Here is a 12,244-nt window from a genome sequence, read left to right as displayed (position 1 = left end):
TTACACCTGGGATCGGATCATTATTGGTTTCCTCCAAACCAGCTTCAATGGCTTCCTCACCATAGTACTCGTGGCCGGAGGTGCAGGTGTACAAGACGAGGGGGCTGGCAGCACTGGCGTGGCGATGGCCGCGGCACCTACTGCTGGCGGTGGAGCTGTTTCAGTCAAGGGCGTGAGCTACCCCGATACAGTGCCCGCCATGGCGATCGTTACATCATCTGCAAGAGAAGGTGACGGGTCCGCCCTATCAGCTTCTGTGGGTCTGGCTTCTGGTGCATCATTCCCGGTGGGGGGCATTTTGGCTACCCTCTGGCGCTGGGGGCTGGGCAAAGAAGACGACGGACTGCAAAATAGAGTTGTTGTCAGTATTCAGCAAAACAACTCGATACCTTTATAGTTTGACAAACACTTACCCGGCGATATCAGCGGTGCTGGCTTTGCGTTTCCACATTTTCCGGTGCCGCCGGGGAATTAGAGGTGCGTCGTCAGACAATTCCACGGATGATCCGGAGGAGTTGTTTGCTTGCACCCTCTCCCCGGTTGCCCGGCTGCCCGCGGCCGACTCGCTGCCAGCAATTTTTTCTTTCTGTGCTTTGGCCGCAGCGCTGGGCAACGTGCGATAAGGTCGGGGCAGATTGGGTTGCGGCGGGTAACTCCGATACAACACCGTTGAATCCTATGTTAAGATAATCAGTCAGTCTTAACTCTTCATATCAAAGGAGAAGTTGAGAAGTCGAACACTCACTGATGGTGGTCGATTCTGGGCTGTAAATCCCGCTGGAACATAAGGGACGGCATCCACATCCAGCAGAATTCGCTTGACGTGAATGAGCGTAGCATCGTCTCCAAGCTCTTCTGCGCACATACGGGATGGGTCTTCAGTACCCATGTACTCGAATCCTAAGGTATGGCGCTGTTGGATGGGTTGAATTTGGCGTTTGAAGAATGATAACATCACAGATGCCCCGGTTACCCCCATCTCTTTGTGAGCGGCAATCAACTCTAGCTGCTCTTTTACTTGGTCCATCTCGGCTTCACCGGGTTCCAATGTCCATTCGCCGCGCTGAACAGGGGGCCTGCCTGACCGCACAAGGAGTTGGGGGGCGTGGTTCGCAATGTAGAACAATGGCTGTTTCCACCCGGGGATTTTGGAAGGAAATTTGTAAGATATGTATTTTTCACTAGCGTGTTGCCTAAGCTGGATACCAGCGCCCCCTATCGTAGAAGGATTTTTTGAGGTGGGCTGGGGCTTCACGCGGAAAAGATAGCGGAAAAGAGCCCAATGGGGCTCAATTCCAAGGAAGGCTTCATAGAAGTGGATGAAAATGGACATATGGCAGATCGAGTTAGGGTTGAGGTGTTGCAGCTCAATCCCGAAGAAATAGAGAAGGCCACGGAAGAACGAACAAGTGGGGAGGGCCAATCCCCGTTCAGAAAAAGAGCAAAAAGAAACAATCTCGTCGACGCTTTCCATGGGGAACGGGTCACGAAAGGGAAGGCGCCAATTGACGAGATCCCTCTCCTAAAGAAGACCTCCCAACACCAAATTTGCTAGATTGTGGCGAGAACACTTACTAATTGACCACTCACCGGTTGCTGCTTGCGCTTCTTTCGAGTCCTTCTGGTCGGTCTTCTTCGGCGCCATTTCAAATCTGTTAAGCCACGAGTTGTTAGCACAACGCTCGGGGTCTATGGTGGCAGGCTCGAAGATTTTCGACTACGCAGGGCGGTGGAGGGGCGCCGGCAGGATATGCTCTAATTGGGGTTTTGTTTTTTCTCTAGCGGCGGCGTACGATCTGAAGGCACAGGAAAAACCCTAACTGACTGCGAGGTTAAATAACCAGTGCTCAGGCAGTGGTTTACTGTGCGAAAGGTGAAGCGTCGCGCAAGGGGAATAATTGGACCACGAGCAGTTTTTTGGTGGATTTTTTGGGCCGTTGCTTGATTAACCATTTTTTCAGGGTTAATTGTCCCGAAAAAAGAGGTTTTTTGAGTTTCGAGTTCAATTTCTGCCAATTACCTCCTCTTAGACTATATTTTATCGAAAGGGAGCATTTTTGCCACGACCTTTGGGATCCTTTTTTCCAAAAGATTTGGATTCAAGGCTCGGGGGCTGTGAGACACGTGGCATCGACTACTTATTTTTGGAAAGTACTCGAAGGATAAGAAGAGAAGACTCAAGATGAGTTTGACCCTCAGCTTGATTCTTTGATTCAACCTAAGGCTCGGGGGCTACTCCATATGGAGTGCGATTATTCATCGCACTCCATACAAAAGAAAGAATTCGGGGCATGAGCACCTCATAGCTTTGATGCAGTCAGAAGAGTACTCGAAGAGAAATTTCAAGACGGAGCTTCGAAAGAAGTCGAAGACCACTTCAGAAGTACTCGAAGAGCCTGCAGTACTCAGCTACGAAGAGCTCGGGGGCTTGTCAGACCCGGGGCCACGGGGCTGTGTACATCAAGGAGTCCATATTGGGCTAGGGGATAGGATTTGACCTGTACCTTATTTATGTTGTATTCTACCCGCATGCGGAGTAGAACTAGTCGATACAGAAGGAAACTACTCGAGTTGTACTTGAGTACGATTCCTAAGCTAGTATCAGGCTAGGATTCATGTAACCCTGTCCCCTCGGATATATAAGGGTGGGCAGGGACCCCTCTCTAAACAGGTGATCACCAGATCAACTTTAAGGCAATACAAACCATCATACAGGACGTAGGGCATTACGCATATTGCGGCCTGAACCTGTCTAAATCTTGTGTTGTCGGCACCTTCGAGTTCCTGATCTCGGCGCATCCCAACCCGAAACCTACCACCTTGGGTATACCCCTCGGTGGGCAGCCGGATAAAACCCGACGCCCATAGCATGTACGAGTCGCTTAGGTCTCTTAGCCTTTGCTCATATAGGACGGGTCACTTAGGTCATGACTGGAGACTCGAGGTTTCACGGATTAAGGCATTTGCTACTCGAGTAGATTAGTGACCGTTAAGAGGAGACAACGAGTAGAAAGTAGTCGTCATGCGATAAAGAGGATGCGCAGTGCGCAAAAGTAGTCGACATTGCGACAGAATGAATGCGCGTTGCACAAAAAGTAGTCGACGAAGTGTAGCCTTGGAGGGTTTCAATGCCCATTGAGAGTCGTACATGGATAAGTAGTCGGTGAAGTGTAGCTCTAGAGGGTTTCAATGCCCTTCGAGAAACGTACATGGATAAGTAGTCGATCATGGTGTAGCCCCCGAAGGTTTCATGCCCATCGAGAGGCGTACCCAAAAAGGTAGCCGATCTTGTGAAGAGCAAGTCGGAAAAGGTATAAGTCACTTAGCTTGATTCGTGGACGAATGTCAACGAAGCCGTGGAGCTCGTTGATGGAGCTGCGATGGTTTATTGATGAAGCTCAACTAGTCGGAGTCGATTCCGACTAGTTTTCAAGTCGAGACGAGTAGTTGATGTAGTCGGCCGCCAATCGTCCTCGCAAAGTCGAAGTAGTCGAACTCGTCGTTGCTGCGCGCGGACATTGCGGCACAAGCCAAAGTTGAACCGGGTCGTCGAGGTCGGTGGCCGCGGTGCATCGATGTTGCAGCGTGAGGTGAAGTTGAGCCGAGTAGTCGAGGTCGATGTAGCCATTCGCTGAAGGATCCGATCTCGAACTCGATGAATCGATCCGCCAATGCATATGTACGAAGTAACAATCCACCACCTTGAGTGGATTCATGTTGATGAAGAGGTCCTTCAAATTCGCCCAATGATCGCGACGATCGGCCCCACGGTGGGCGCCAGCTGTCGGTGTTTTTACCGTCGGCCTACCTAGGGATACACTAAGGTAGGTGATTTTTTGGTGAGGGATCGCCGGATCTAGAACTTGAAGGTGAACGCAAGGACACAAGACACAAATTTAGACAGGTTCGGGCCGCTAGAGTAGCGTAATACCCTACATCCTATTTTGGGGTGTTGTATATTGCGCCCTGCATTTGGGTGTTGAGTTGCCTGTTGGCTGCTCTCTGTTGGTTCTCTGCCTGTCTAGGTATCCCTGCCCTCCTTTATATATCCCAGGGGATGGGGTTCCTAGTAGGATTACAAGGTAGGAGTCCTAATAGGATTACAGTGGAATCCTAGTAGGAATCAAACTTCTTTTTCCTCACGGGTAGTTTCCTTGCGGTACCTAGGGGATCTATCCCTGACAAGCTCCACCGCCTTACTGCTTTGATGTGGCACCTCCCCATTTGATGCGAACCCGTTAGGGTTTGTTCCTGATCTTTCAATGAGAAGCGTGGGATAACTCGATTGATGGAAGAGACGACATTCATGGCCCGACTACAGCCTTCCAAGGATGCTGCACCTTAGCAACCGATACACCACCTCTTATGGTTGCCGCGATCTTGTGGAGCATGACACCCGGCCACTAGGGCACTCATCTTGCAAGCAATCGAAGAACTAGCAAGAACAAGTAGAACAAGTACTGAAAATATGAGATGTAATTGGAGGTCTCAAACTGCATCTCAAATATGATTGGGTTCCAAAAACAAGTAGATGGGCGGCTGGATCAGCACGCGCGCCTACAAGGAAGTAGCAAAAGCTAAACTTGTATCTAACAAAACCCGAGTGTTCTTGGCGGCGACTAAAGGTTATAAAGATGTGGGAGAACGACCACAAGGGTGCTGGGTCATGTTCGAACCCTAGGACGCCTCCGAATTGGATTCAACTTGATACACGGCCCATTGGGCCAAAATAGGGTGACGCAGCACCGTGGCTGAAAATGACTCTGTAGTAAATTAACGATTGCGGTTGACTCCGAACAGATTTGGAGGTGATTCCAGATCCCTTGGAAAGTAGATCTGATAAGATTTCTAGGAAGTACTTGAACAACCAAAATGGAGTCCGGATGAAGTCGTGGCGGCTATCACAAGTCGTGTCTGTCCTGCAGTTTAAATCCAGCCTGCGCGATGCCTCTTCCCTTTGATCCAATCCATTATTCCTGAGTAAAACAAGAGTGCACGTATCTCCATTGTCTAAATATGATGAACCTGAGCTTAAATCTGAACTTACTTGATGGGTAAGCCGACGAGCATGAGCGCGAGTAATAGGACCAAGTGGTGTTGGCGAAGTAGATATTGGTGTAGGTGTGGATATATCGTTGGTGGTGATGTCCTCATCACCATTGGTCCTCAACGCCAGTTCTACAGAGCTTCAGTTGGTTGCACGGCAGGAGCACCACATGGACACACCTATATATATATATATATATATTAGGAGAGGGGCTCCTAAATGAGACACACCATTCACTCTCCTCTCTTATGCTTACACTCTCATTCTTGAGCTTTAGGCTCACCTTAGAGGTTTAGTGCTGCCTAGGTAGTGCTTAGAAAATAGGGAGAGAGTGAGGGGAAGTCGGGGAGGTGCCAGTCAGCCCCCAGCGCTCTTCTCCAGCTTGTACCTTGACAAATGCTTATCAGTTATAGTAAGTGTTCATGATTTCCTTTGTGCTTTAGTCTCTTAGTTGAGTAATAGTTGTAGCCCCCTAGTTGTTTACTGGATCCATAGTTCACTAGTGTAGCGGATGCTCTAGAGTAAGATCGATTCTAGAGTTAGTAAAGGACAGTATAGATGTGGTATCTAGATCAGACTTTACCTGTTGGTTGTGATATATCCCATGGTTAGATGAGGTAGGTAGCAGGTGGTGATAGCCCTATCTATCCAGCGTAATCCTCCCTGTTCGGGTATATGCCAGTGCCGTAATACCAGAGCTCACTAGGTTTTTTCCTGTGGGAAGCCAGTAGCCCGACATGAACAACTAGGACAGATCTATCTTACCTCTGATAATTAGCCTTAGGAATCCTCTCTACCCCTATCCTTTATCCAGTGTGGTGTCCTTGGACGAACCTGAGCCTTAGATAATATACACATGTTCCTTAGTGGATACGATACCCCGGAATACTCCTAGGTGAAAGCTACAACGGTATTTGTGCGCTTGCAGATTAATTTGTGATCGTAAAAATACCCAACACTGATTCAGCTCACCGGCTTCGTCTCCCTGTGTGATGGGTTCCTAGGCGTCACCCCCAACCTCTCGCTCCTCTGCAGGCTGTTCGTGGCCAAGGGACGCAGGGTGAAACATGGCGACATGACGGTGGCGCCCGTTGGAGTGACCTTGGAAGTTCGCTCGAAGATGGTCTGGGACTACCCCCACTCTGCTCTGGCCGAGCTTGCCCCGGGCTGGGAGAGGGAGTGGTTCTATATCCACAACAACATTGATGGGCCTATGCCCAAATTCGCCATGCTGCCCCCGTCGAGCTTGCCTCCCCATCCTTGGTCATGCCCGAAGGAGGACCTCGCGTGGGTTGATGGGCTCATTGGCATCATCTGGAGTCGAGTTCGGGCAGGCCTCACCTGCATGGGCGTGACGTGCGCGTTCCTTCAGTGCAGGGTGTAGCCTCTTCAGCGACGTGAGTGCCTGCTCTGCGAACTACCCTCAGGGGAGGGTTCACCGGGTGAGGCCCGGCAGGCCCTCGAGGATCCTATCATGGACTGGCGCCTGCAAGCGATCTTCAGCGAGGAGGTGGGTCCAAGCATGGTGGGAGAGCCGGCGCTACCCTTCCTTGAGAGGCCTCCTGGTCTGGTATGATTGTATCTATTGTCTCTTTCCTTGTGCGTGGCCATTCTCACGCCCGTCCCCCCTTCCCACGGGGTTCATTTAACTTCTTCGGGTCCACCCCTTTCAGATACCTGCACTTTCAGGTGCCACTGCTGTTGCCTTGGGGAGCTAGCCGCCTGCCGCTCCTCCTGCGAGTTTGAGGGGAAAGTGCGGCGCCCCCTGCTTTGGTGCAGGAGCTCCTTCCCAATGCCCTCGGCTCGGTGCGGATCCTGCCCAGCCCCTGCAGGTGGGTCGCGCCCTGGTGATCCGTGATCGCTCGCCTTCGCCTCCTCTTCCTCCCCGGGGAGGCGCGGAGGGGGATGAAGAAGAGCTGCCGCCTCCTCCCCCCAACCCACTACCTTCTAACGTGGAGAAGTGGGTGCCTACCGCCACCTCGAAGGTGGCCTTCGCATGTGCACGCAGTGTTATTGCGGCCTCCAAGGTGCTTACAGCGCTTCCCGGGGCATCCGTGGCCCCTGCAGTCACGCCCGCACTGCCGTCTCAACAGGTGCCAGGTTCGCCACTCCCTTGCGGGTCGGTCGTTCCAGGGCTCTCGCTGCCACCGAAGCCGGTGGTGGAGTGGCATCACCCCAGCGAGCCCTCGTGGACCTTGTTCCGCTTGAATGACGTGCCGGAGCTGGAGAGCTGGGACGTTTTGCGCGGCGAGGGGGAATCCGCCGTGCGCCAACTACGGCGGGTCCAGGAGATGCTGTCCACTGCCGCCACGTCAGTTGCTGGCACGCTGTGGGTGCTGACCCATGAGGTGGTCCGGCCGGCCAGGTGAGGACGCACTCCACTTTTCATGTGTATTCATTTCTCCATACCTTTTGACTTCTTCTTTCTGAGGAACTCATGGTGATTTCTCGGAGCAAGTCAGAGTTCCTGCGGGAGCTGCACCGCCGCCAGGGGGTTGGGTCTCTGGCACCTCAGGGGTGGAAGGCTCTCATCAAGCACCTTGTCACCTGGATGGGGAACTGGAAGCAGCTCAGTGCGCTAGGGATGCGGCCTTGGAAGACGCAGCTCGTGAGCGGGCACGCATGGATGAAGCCGAGGCCTAGCTTCGTAAGCTGCAGGGCTCGTCCAGTGGTGAGTTCTTCACTACTCTTTATCATTGGTAGGTCGCTGGATTGCTTTTCTCACGGTGGTCTTTGCGTCGCCGAGCTGAAGGAGTAGCTCTTGGATGTGAAGGAGGAACTGGCTGGACTCCGCGTTGCGGCCCGGGGGCTCAGCAATCACCACTTCGGGCAGAACTGGGCGGACTCCGGTGAGCTGGCTGGTTGGCTCCTCGCAGCTCCTGGTTGGGTTGATGTCACACCCTAAAATATTTAATTTTAGGATGTGAGTGTCTTTTAGGATGTGTTCATCTACCAATAGGATTTTCCGAGAGTTTTAAAGATCTTTCTAGCAATTATTATATTTATCCTAGAGCTAGATCCATTTTTATTTGGAAAGCTCTAAAATTATTTTTCATGAAGTCCAAATATTTTATTTGGAATCCTCGTGACCCAAATTACCTCCCGAGTTTTCCTCGAACTTTTGGGATTCTTCTAGATATATTTTTTCATGGTTTAAAAGATTTATCTAGACTTTTCTAGATTTATTTTAAGCCTAGAAATATCTTTTCTTTTCATCTCGAGCTGGACTTAATTAATTTTTGGTTCAATTCAACCCAAGACAATAGAACCATGCTGTTGAGCTCGACCACCGCTTCGATCTCATCGTCTTTCGAGTTCCGCCATCCTCTAATCCTTCTCCGTCATCAAATCACGCTCGAAACGGAGACGTAGCCTGACTCCGGTGGTTTTCGATGATGTCTCTTGTTTCGTATGTGTCAGCTCTGGCGACCGGCATCACCGTGGCAAGACCTGAACAGACCGCAAACAACCTAGCCCGATCCCTCTCTCTCTCTCTCTTGTTTCATGCTCTCGAATGGCTCGTTCGCATCCGACCAGAACTGTCAGCTCGTTTTCATGTTCGGCCCTCACCAGAACTTGTTTTGGCCCATAATCAAACTCGCTCGGCCATTCTCATTTCCTTTTCCATTACCTCGTCCTTCCTCTCTTTGCTCGCTAAATTGTGGAACCCGCTGGTCAGCCTAATCTCGCCTTCCATGGGCAATCTGGACTCAAGAATGAGTCCCAGCTTGGTGCGTCGCCGCGTCCTTGTCCTCGTCCAAGTTTAAGTCCAGCCCGATATCTCTAGGTCTATTCAAATGTGCCCTGCACCTTTCCTTCCTCGTAGCCTCTGCATCGTGTCTCTGCTGCCCATGTAGCCAGCCCTAGCCTCCCCCACGACTCCCTGCTGCTTTCACCCCTGCGACCTCTTTCTGCATCGCCCCGAGTTCCTGCAGCCACTCGCTCCTCCCCCCTGATCCTTCTCTATGACATCACGGCCCCACCTGTCATTTCCTTTTCCCCTTTTCATTTTCTGTTCAGACCCAACCCTTTTCATTTTCTGTTCAGGCCCAACCCATGAACGGGGAGAACTCGGACTCCCCGCACACAGCACCCCTATAAAGGGCGAGCCAAAATTGTCATGCCGCAGCATGATCTCCTGCTCGCTATCTTTTTCCTATGCAATGCCGCCCCATCTCCCTGCTGCCGCGCATCATCTTCGCGTGCGCTCTTGCAGTACCGCCGCCATGGCCTCCCTAAGCGCCCAGGCCCTCCTGTTCTTCTCCTTCAGGCACCCGAGCCCCTGCTCCTTTCCCCCCTGCGCCACGCCCTATCCTGCTGCCGCGCTGCCCCTGTACCCGCGTGCCACAAGGCCAGTAGCGCCCTCCTGCGCCTCATCTCCTCCTGCGCCGCCCCTGTGCCACCCCCAGCCAGCTCCACCAGAACAGGAACCGTAGGAACAGAACAGCAGGCCGGCCCTGCTCGTGCACCACAGGATGCCGCCGTCCTTGCCCGTGCCGCCCCCTCCTGTTGCCGCGCCACAGGACGCCGCCGGCCTTGCCCAGCACCCTGCGCCCCCTGCCGAGCCTGTAGTGCTGCCACCACAAACAGGAGCGAGACTGCCAGGAACAGAGCCGCTGTCGCAACTTTCTCCGTAAAATTCGATCACCACGATGCGTCTCCGCGGTAAGTAAGGTATGGAATGGAATCCCCTCGCCGTCCTCTTTCATTTGCTCCGCTTCCTGCGATCTCCCGTTGTGACACTCAGGTACTTGGTATTGACACACACTAGATTTTAGTATGAAGTTGTGTGCAAAATATTGTGGAAGTGTGTTTAAAAATTTAAATGATAAGGGAAAAGGGGAATTTATATAATTATAATTTAATAAAGGTCCTTTTGTGCAAATGTGCGAGAATGGGAGGTAAAACCATGTTTTGCTTGGGTTGTTTTGAAAAAGTGCAAGAACTTAAACCGTAGATAGAAGTGAAACTACCTCTAGGATTCATTTTGAGTGTGGTAGTTAAAAGAGTTATTTTTGAAATTTAACTTTTGCCCAACTTTTAACTTATTTTCAAATCCTTAACTCTTTTGAAACTGAAACTTAAAGCAAAATTGTAGATCTTGTTGAACTCTACACTTTTGGTTTTGGGCACATTTTCATTTGAGCTATGGTTTGAAAGTTGCCAAGACATTACAGTGAGGTCCCTGCACTTTTGGAAAATCACAGATCAGTCCTCATCTTCCTCCTCCAGCCCCGGCTTCCTCTGTTCACGCCCGTGAGCTCCCCGCCGCCCTCGCCGGCCGTTCTCCTGAGGCCTAGCTGCCCCAGCGTCGCTCTCTCTCGTTCGACGTGTCGCCTGGCTGCTCCTCCCACCGCCCGCGCTGCCTCTGCTGGCTTCCCCTTGCCCTGCCACGTCGAGCCGCCGGTGCTGAGCGGCCGCCACGCATGCCCGAAGGGCACGTCGGCGCTGCCCGTCGACCTGAGCCCGGCCGCGCGTCTGCTCTCTCTCTCTCCCTCTCTTCTACAGAGCGATGCTCCCCTATAAAGACCAACCCGAGCCCTTTCCTTCCCGTTGTTTCCCTTTCTTCTTCCTCGCGACCACCAAGCCGACCACCGAGCCGCTCGCCGAAATTCTCCGCGGTCGCTCCACCCCGCCCAAATCCTTGCACCCAGGAGCTTCCTCTCCTCCCCCGCCAGCCTTCCGACCCGCTCTGGTCGAGCCTTTGACTTCCCTTGGTCGGAATCAACACGATCCCACGCCGTTGCTCGCCGGAGGAGCCCGAGGTCCACCTCACCGTCGACGACCCCCTTCCGCCCCACCTCCAGCCAAATTGGGTACTGGAATCACACCCCCACATCTCCACGGTGCTTATGCGCGCCTTGTTCATCCACGTTCACCGGCCCCTCACCCACCAACAGGCACTACCTGTCCCGTAGGCCATGCTGGGCCTGTCCTTCCCAGCTAGAAACCTCACCGCCGGCGAGAACGTGCCGGACAGACCAGCCGGCCGCCGTCGAGAGCTGGCAAGGGCACATCTGCAATTTATTTTCCTATTCTAAGGGCCTTTGTGCAAAAACCCGAGGACCTCTCTGTAAACCCCTTTTTTTCATTTTTAGTTTGCAAATCAGCCAACTTGTAAAATTGATAGAAATTTGTAGAAAACTCCAAAAGTTGTCAAACCAGTTTTGTTGGAAACTAGAAATCAAATTATACAACTTTTATTAATAGAGTTTGGTTTGAAACCCAGTGTTTTCAAAGTTATTTAAAAGTTTAGAAAAAGAGTATCTTGGGCATAACTTTTGCATATAAGCTTATGTTCTTGTGATTTTTGGTTTGTAGCCTTTTTAGGTCATGGGTAAGCTTGTGTATGCTTAGTACTGATTTGTAGTTTAAGTTCTTTTAAACTTTTGCAAATCAAATTTGAAGTGGTTTGAATTTATTTAAGCATGTTCTAGGGGCTTTTCTGTTTAGATCTTTTTACCATAACCTAATTTGTTGATAATTAGTTCATAATTAAATTTTCAAGAATTTATAGTTCTGTTTACTCAGGATTTGAATTTAAACTTGAAATTTGAATTCAAATTCAAATGCTTTAGTTTCTGTTTTTAGAAAAATTATGAAAAATTCACAATAAGCTTATTTGTTGAAAATAAGCTTATCCACAAAAGTTCAAGGTCAGAACCTTTATGGTTTTTAAAATAAAAATCAAACTTGTCAAATTACTTCAAAGTAATTGCACTAATATAACCATAAATTAAGTGTAAATAGTAGCTTTGGATCCAAACCCCTTTGTTTCATGAATTTATGTTTGTTAATTTATTGGATTGCAACTTTATTGTGAAGTAAAATCCTTAACCCAAGAACCATCTCACTTAAATTATTACATATCATGTAGAGTCAGCAACACTCGACGATGGAATCTACGAGCTGGTTCAAGAACCCGAGCTTGGATTTTCTGAAGATCCTGCATGTGTTGCCGAGATATTAACTGAAGCCCCAAACCAAAGTTCGGAAGTCTCTGACACCACTGACCCTAGCCTCGCTCAAGAAGGCAAGCCCCGGTGCATAAACCAGTATTTAATTTACTACAATTTTATATTTATATATTATGTCTTGCATTAAGTCTAGGAGTTGAAATGAAACCCTAGATGCATGAATCCTAGGAACCTATGTATTGAGCCTGAGTCCATATCGAGTAGATGCTCTGCTAATAGG

The sequence above is a fragment of the Panicum hallii genome, chromosome 5 (assembly GCF_002211085.1).
Source record: "Panicum hallii strain FIL2 chromosome 5, PHallii_v3.1, whole genome shotgun sequence".
Classification (NCBI taxonomy): domain Eukaryota; kingdom Viridiplantae; phylum Streptophyta; class Magnoliopsida; order Poales; family Poaceae; genus Panicum; species Panicum hallii.
This window is presented reverse-complemented; position numbering follows the sequence as displayed.